Source organism: Gavialis gangeticus, unplaced genomic scaffold (genome assembly GCF_001723915.1).
Source record: "Gavialis gangeticus isolate Ggan-Ray unplaced genomic scaffold, GavGan_comp1, whole genome shotgun sequence".
Classification (NCBI taxonomy): Eukaryota; Metazoa; Chordata; order Crocodylia; family Gavialidae; genus Gavialis; species Gavialis gangeticus.
This window is the reverse complement of record NW_017728997.1, coordinates 34,011,892-34,020,374: the sequence shown is the minus strand read 5'-3', so window position 1 is coordinate 34,020,374 and position 8,483 is coordinate 34,011,892. Positions and strand designations below refer to the sequence as shown.

Here is an 8,483-nt window from a genome sequence, read left to right as displayed (position 1 = left end):
GCTGCATTTTTTTTTGACCCCTGTATATTCAGGGTTCTAATTTTCTCCCCACGCTGCAAACCTGCAGTGGGGGGAACATTTTCCCATCCCGCACATGCCTCCAAAGGGGTTTGAGACGCTGCAAGAGGCTCATATGGGATTGGCTGGATGAATCCATAAGGTTTTAAGAAAAGGATTCAGTGCTCATTGCTTCATGTTTTCCATGTTCTACAATGGTGTTATAGAAGAGTGCACAATTTATTTAAAAATGTTACTTGGAGAGCTCATTATATAGAATTTTAAAGTCTTTGACTTAGAAAGCTAGTAACTAAAATGCAATATATGAACTATATTAGCTGGTTGAATGTCAACATTATTTTTGATATATCAGATACAAGTATAACTCCTAGTTCTGAAATAATTTAATTTCTAAAAATTCAAAGTAGCTATTTTGAAACCTGACTAGATTAGATATTCATATTAGCATGAGATACTACATTCACATGAGTAATTTCACTTTCTCAAGCTGTTTTCTAGGAGTCAATGGGGCTACTTAATTGAAGAAAATAGTCAACATTTCTAGGGTTGTTGGTTGTAGCCATGTTGATTTAAGGACACAGGCAGACATGGTTCTTTGGGTAGATGTGATATCTTTTACTAGACCAACTAAATAGTTGGAAAAATTGTTCTTTGCAAGATTTTGGAAACAAACACCCTCCTTTTGGTACATTTCTACACACTTAAAAGATTGGACCTCCATATCTAACTAATAAGAATCTCACTATTTAATTGTGCAAGCTGCTGAGCATTTTCCATTCCCCGTACCTTCCTTAGGAATTAGAGGTGTTTGATGGGATCCTCTGTGACTACTGAAATTCACTACTTGGATCCTGGCACAAGTTACATTTTCTAGAGTAACGGTAACACCTCTTCTTTTAACTGCACAGACCAGAACTACCATAATGCAAACACAACACTAGGCTTTTTTAGGTTAGTAGAGCAGGCTCTGGTCACTGTCTGACAGCTTATGCCTCTAAAACTGTCTGCACCATCTTATAGCTGCTTTACAAAGGACTTAAACTTCACCTATCCATGAACCCAGATACTAATTTATCAAACTGGGCTGGTAGAAAACTATTTCTAATAACCTACTAGATATGGCTAAAAATTCTGATTCCCACTAATTCTGCACTGTCTTCAAAACCAAATAAACAAGAGAAATTCATATTATACTGAAATTTCAAATAGTTATAATAAAATGATCTAAAGACCTAATCTACTTATCACTTCAGCATTATCATTAGTATTTATAGAAGTTACACAATTAAATCTCCTAGTCTGCTCTGGACATTTCAATCTATGCTTTTTACTTTTGCTTTTCTTTTAGTTGGGGCAATCAAAAGCAATGTAGCCAACTTTATTACAAGGTTCCTAGTGTTCAGTTTTTTCTCCTCAAAAACTGTAGAAAGGTAGTTTGATTTATAAATAATTAATTTTATTGCCATTTCAAAAACTGTTTTAATTTTATAAAAACTTGCTTTCAAAAGCTTTGTTTTGGGGTCCATTTTTTGTCATGAGTGTCCCTTTAAGTATCATATAAGGTCACATAGCAAAAGAGTAGAAGTCCAGAACAGAACCCACCTTTGAAACCCAGTCCCATGCTGTAATAAAAAGAGATCACACAACAATGATAAAGTAAACACACATCTTACAAGCCTCCTGAGGCCCAAGAATAAAGCCAAGACCAGTTATACCCCCTAAAACACAGTATTCATTTTAAAAAACGTGTGCCTCAGTAGTAAAACTATAAAGGTATAGTCTCCTGCCATAGAAATACAGTGTTTTCACATCAGTTTCTGCCATATATAACATTGAGTAACATCACCTAACTGACAAGAGTACTGAGGAGCACATCTTGATTTAGATCTTGAACTTTCTGAAACATTTAACGTTATGTGTCTCTTGTTTCAGTCATGATTCTGCCATCTGATACTTATGTAATCAACTTGGACAACAAGTACAATAGCTACTGTCTCAGCATCAACAACAGGCATTCATTGTCATGTATTCCTGAAATAAGTCTGAGATTTTCCAATACAAAAGTTGAACATAAAGAATTTCACTTGATATTTCAATACAGATGTTCTTATAGATACCTAGAGATTGTATGAAGATGAGCTCAAATGTTTTAACTGTGAAATGTACCTCTTTTTATTCTGGATGGTTTTTATTACAGTAAAAGTTCTGTTATTCAGCATCTTACAAGCCAGCATGCTCAATTAACCAGCATGCCAGCTTGTAAGATAAAGTGAAAACAGAAGTGCCCACCGTGGCACTTCCGGTTTCTCCAAGCCCCCACAGGGCAAAGCAGCCTGAGCTGCTGAGTCCCCATGGCCCAGGGGCACAATCCCCAGGTTGTGCCGGGCCCGCCTCTGTCCTGCGGGGCCTGTGGGAGGGGTGGTCATGTGCCAGGAGGGGCAGAGGGATGCCCCAAATGCGGCAGGAGAAGCAGTGGCCTGGGCTGCTTAATTAACCGGCATATTTTGTTATCCAGCATCCCCCATTCCCGGGGGATGCCAGATAACAGAGCTTTTACTGTATTTTTATCACTGCATTCTTTAAAAAATCATGGGTTCTATTCTTCTGTAACAATTTACAATCCTTTTATGGGTGTTACAATTCTCAGGCAAGCTACACCGTAACTTATTAAGCAGAGAAACTGGTCAGCATGAAAAATCCATTTAATTAAAGATTGTTCTGGATCGTAGCATGTGTAGTGTAGTTTGCTGCATTAGAACTAATGTATAAAAGGCTAAGGCCTAGAGTATACTTCTGATTTCAGATATCTCAGCAGCATGGCCTGTTATTAGCTCCAAGTTAATTTATAAATTTAAAAATTATCACATTTGGAGACAGCCAAAATGTAAATCACAATTAAGGAAATTAGGAACCTCACTAGAGAGCATAAAGTGATGTGAAAATACCCTAGCAAAAAGGGTGGTTTGGAGTTTTGCTAATGAGGAACTGCTTCTAAGGACTCAAAAATCTGTGAGTAATCACAAATTGAAAGAATCTCCTTATTTTGTAACTAGAGTTTGTTTAAGACCGTATCTGCTAAACCATTTTGGATCTGTCCTGGAGGAAGTGGGGTCCTGTTTAAGTTACAGCAGTGATTTGATGCTCTCTGATAGGTTGCAGACAATTTGTGAACCTGCCCCTCAATACATTCTTCCGAATCAACCCACATGCCCACAGGAGTATTTTCTTTGGGTCCTCACAAGGCAACCTTATAGCTGTCTCCCATAGCACATCTTCCAGGGAAATCCTCATCTCAGCCTGATTTGGGCCTTTTTAGGACCTGTTTATACCACTCTGACACTTTAACCCAGCACACAGGGAACAGAATAAGGACAAGGTTCTTAACATTGAGAATGATGCCTGCAAGACATTAAGAGGACAACATGATCTGATCAACATTCACAATTACTAAAATGTCACAGAAGGAATATCAGGGGAAAGCTCTACACTGAAGAGAATGCAAGATAAAATGCCATGAAGAAAGTATACAGAACAAAAAATAAACTCTAAAAATCAGTCGTAATTGAGAAATCAAAAATTTAAAATATAAATATTCTAAATGATTAGTTTCCATGTTTCTGCCTTGGGAAAAAAACATGATTTTTTTTTTTTCTGAGTGACTACTGACTGCAATCAATTTTTTTTGTAGGAACTCTCACAGCCTACAGTGACACCTACTGTAAAAGCAAAGCTACATACAATAATTAAAACCAAAACAGTCTAACTTCAGTGCAAGGACCATCTTCCTATGAGAAATAACTACCTCATACATGAAGATTGTCGCCATAATCAAATAATTGCAATACTCTGCAAATGTATTTTTGCAATAGGACACAATCCTGTTTGGGAACTTCATTGCAGACTTCTACTATATACATCCTATGGGAAATAAATATAAAATAGCAATCTACAATTTGGATTCAAGATCATAATTGTTGCCCATAGTAATTAAATTGCAAATGAAGCAAATTCCAAAATTGCCCTAAATTTTACTTACCAAAAACTTGAACAGAACCATTTTAGTTATTTATCTGTAATTCTGTGGCCAGAAGGAAACATCATAATTTTTAGTGAATAAAGAGTTCTAATATATTAATATATGCTATAAATCTAGAATGTTCCAAAGTGCATGTTTCAAGTTATATTATTTCAGTTGGCAATTTCAATTTCATGGGCTGGCTATGGCACGAGATGTGTAAAGGTACATTTCTAGAGTCCTCTTTACAAGTTTGCATTTGCAGTTTTGTTGTGCCACCACATTTCTAGGGATCTTGGATAGTAAATGTTTCCTAAAATCCATTCTCCCCTGCCTTTCCCCAACATTTTCTTGAAACACAAATGTATTATCAGACATTGCCTCCAAGCAGCATTTGACCTCAATACAGCTTGAGAAGATATACTATCACACCGTTCATATTGTGACTGGGAGTTTAGGAAGCTCAGTTTTATTATCCCATTTTCATTTCTGTGAGAGTTCTTTTTTATTCATTTGTGCCACAAGTGCTAGTTTTACTGTTCTGGTTTTTGGCATGTGACAATACAGGGAATCTCTCTATAGTCTATATGGACAACTTATTAATAACTGCTTTATTTTATTAGACGTCTGTTATATCCTATGAACATCTTTTATTGCCCCATGCACTGTGCGCTATACAAGACTAGCACCTGGAAGCCTGCCTTTGAAAGAGAGAATTATTAAGGACTACCAGCTAATGAACAGACCTAGTTCTGGCAGAACAAAGATAGCTGAAGTTCAGGGGAAACCAATTTGGAGAATTTGGAGCAATCAAGGAACTAGGTCTTAGTGGTAGGAGATAAAGCCCTAGGAGCTGGAGGCAGGATGAGAAAGCTGAGGGCAAGAAAGAGATGAATAAAAGGAGTTTGCTCCTGTAGCTGAGAAAATTGTTTTTGATTGAAGGACCAGCTAAGATCAAAGGAAGCTGACCTGAAGCACAGAGAAACATGGAGTTACATTATGAGGAGGAAGAAAAGTTGGGAGTTACATTAGAACAATGAAATGTAAGTATTTATTTCTTTTTTAATATATGTAACTTAATATTATCTAAAGCAAAGAAAGATTGTTTAGAAAGCTTTGCAAAACTTATGTGTGTTCACTTTTCCTTTTGAAAGTCCCTGAAGAAGTAACTAGATGTAAAGAAGGAAGTCTGGGTAAGCAGGTATGTAAGTGGGGAGGCTGTACAGGTTCAAGCGGCTTAGGGCTTTTGGATTCCTTTTTCACAAGAAGGTGAATAAGAACCTGTGCCAAAGAAATAAGGAAAAGAGATGTCACAACAGCAAATTTAAGGCAAGGAAAACTGAAAAGCATACAGGCACAGCATGTGAGATATAAACACAGCACCCAATGAACTACCAAAAAGCAGAGTTCAGCTAGTGCATTATGACAAGCAGTAATTTATTACAGATACAGGTTTCCCTCACTAACCATGGGGGTCAGGTTCCTGAAAGCTCCTGTGGTTGACAAAACTGGCAGGGCTAGGGGAACAGAGTCTGTGGGCAGGGGGTGAGGGGCACCAGCAAGGCTGAGAGAGCTGGGGGGGGGGCACAAGCAGGACCAGGGGTGCTGTGGAGGGCCATAGGGGGTATTTTCTGACTGTACCCCCCACTTGTCTGAAGTGCGGATACTGAAAACCATGGTTGGTGAGGGAAACCTGTAATGGCAAAAACCAAGTTTAATAAATTGCTTAAAATTCCAAAGTTTGTCTCTAACTGTACACAAGAGAAAAGGATCTGAAGGGAGAGGTGGGCCGGAGGGCAGTGGCTTGTGTGTGAAGATTTCAAGATGCAACTCTGCTCCTGCAGACTTAAACTGTCTGAGCAGTCTTCACTTCACATCCCACTTTCTGGACCTGTTGGTGATGTCACCCAACAACCACATCCTCCTCCTCCTCTTTGGATGCTAAACTGCTAACAGTTGCTATGAGCGGCTTAAAGAGCAAGTAAGCTCTGAACTCAATAATTACATGGATTAACATCTATTTTGAACTGACTTATTAAAGTAAACAAGATGACTACCTTGTCTAGCCCCAGTATATTATCTGTAACAGAAATAAGTAATCTCTCCTTAAATTGATTTTTTTTAAGCTACTGACTTAAATCTCTGAATACAAAATATGGTTGCTGTCAAAAGAGTTGTAAAGTCATGCTAGGGGCAAGGGTAGTGCCAGACATTGCATGTCTCTTGCTTCTATCTTTATGAAAAATAACTAAAACCAGGGAAAAAGTATCTAAAAGCAATCCTAATCAAGTCAGCTGCAGTAATATTTTTGGCAATAAACCAATTGAAAATTTGTCTTGTACAAATAAATGATATTTGATTTGAAAGTGTTGCAAAATATTCTGGTTAATAGAATTTTACTCCTATTAAAAACAATTCTCCAACTTTATTTGACAGAGGATGTTTCCCATCTGTAAAACTATGAAATAAAGCCTTGCTCTTTCTGAAGTGATTCTTCACACATCCAAACCACCCAATTCCCCTGCACCAATTTTCTTCCTTCCCCTCCCCTCCCCTCTTCACCCCACAACTACAAAGCATATTCAGTTTGACAACGCAGAGTTTCCATGTATGACCTTCTATTTTATTTCAGTTCACCAATAAGACATATGGATGACGTTGCTTCGAAATGTTTGGAGTTTCCCAATGAAAAATATTATTCAAATGGTTTAAGGCTGCCAGCTAAGAACCCTAACAATGGGACTGGACTAAACAGTTAGTTAATTATGCCATGGAGGTGATAAATTGATAATACTTGACCCTAAAGACATTACTTCTGTGTCCCTTGCTTACTTTTCTTGGGCTGCCTTACACATGGGGCCTCCACTGTACATTTTATATAAACTATTGCTGGGGGGAAGAAAGAACACTGAGAGAATTGCTTCGAACCTTTATGTAATTGCAAACACTTGGTTTATGGTGCATGTAGCACTTTGGGATTAATTACTCTGCCAACTTGATCCCTAGTTTTACAAGCTCAGGTGATGCCCCCCTAGGCACACAGGATTCTTTCTAAGAACAAGGCAGCGAGGGACCAGCTCTAAAGCAAAACAATTAACTCTGAATTGTCAACAGGCAGGTTCAGTGCTGTTTATTCATTTTTTCATGCAGAGGAGAAAAACGTTGTGGTTTTTGCCAATCTAATAAGGGGGGGGGTGTGTAACACATGAGAGGATCTAGGATTTTCAAAAGGCTGGTGCAAAGAGGGTGGTGCAACATCACATACAGTACAACAAACATTTCTCCATGTGAACTAGAAGTTTTACTAATATGCTGTTGGGGGGGAAGGGTATAGATCCAGTTTAAGATCAAAGCAAAAAACAAATGCAACTGTTGGAGTCAGTTACATTTTTATATACCAGTGTAAAAAACAAACAAGCACAGAAAAACAAAGTAAGCAAAGAACAGTCTAAAGAGACTGTGGCAGGCAGTTGGTTTTAAAGTTTGGGGGGAGCAAAGGAGGGGGCAAGACTGCACCACTGCACTGCTCTGCCCCTACGGGTGTAATACACATAGCTTCACATTAATTTATTATACACTGATATTGCATTAACTAACTATCTATTATGTAATTATATACATCACTTTTACACATACGCTTACACGTGAGTGTACGCGCACACTTATTTTGCATACGTGTATACACACACGTGTAGGCACACTGCCCACCGACCCACGACGCACCCGGGGAGCGCAGCCCTGTGCCCGGGCTAAGGCGACTGCACTCCCCGCCCAGCAGGGGCCCGAGCCCGGGCAGAGGCGCCCCCGCCCCCGCCCCCAGCGCGGACTGCCCTAGCGGCTCCCCGCGCGGAGGCGGGCCCGGCCCTTACCTCAGCGGGGCAGAGCGGAGCCCGGCGGCTTCCCGGGGGGCGCGGCGGACTCATGGCCGCCCCCAGGAGCGAGGCTGGGCCGGAGCCGTGTCAGTTGCCGCGCGCGAAGCCTCAGCCAAAACCGGCATCGGAGGAGGGGCTGGGAGAGAGCAGGGGCAGCCCCACCCCACATCGGGAAAGTGCAGGGGCCAGGCCTGCCTCGCTGCGGCCAGTGCGCATGTGCGAGCGGGCGGGGCTGCGCGTTTGCCTGCACCATTGAATGAAATGGGAGCGCTCGTGGGTAGTGGACCCGAGGCTGCTGGCCTGTGCTGCGCTCTGCTCGGGTAAATCCGGTACCGCGCCCTGCCTCCCTCGGGCCTGGCGCTGCCCTGCACAAGTCGCTCGCGCGTCCTGGGGTTGCTTGTCGTGGGGCCTCGCTTCTTCCACGCAGACCCGGCTCCTTGGGTAAAGCCGGGATCTTTTACTAGACAGCAGTGTACGCGTTGTGTGATACCAGATGCCGGGCTTACCCGAAGGGCCGTGTCTGCCCATGGCCTTCGACCGACGCGGCTGCAATCTGTCTCGCCTCTTTCGTGTCGCTT

General features: G+C 41.0%; 1 protein-coding gene across 1 annotated transcript in view; it reads right to left on the bottom strand.

The window, feature by feature from the left end:
* Window positions 1-8,032, bottom strand: part of PTPDC1 (protein tyrosine phosphatase domain containing 1) — a 54,230-nt gene extending 46,198 nt beyond the window's left edge. Inside the window, exon 1 of the mRNA XM_019505056.1 lies at window positions 7,903-8,032. The gene's annotated coding sequence lies outside the window, so the exon portion shown is untranslated. The remainder of the gene's footprint in view (window positions 1-7,902) is intronic.
* Between the last annotated feature and the right edge of the window lie 451 nt (window positions 8,033-8,483).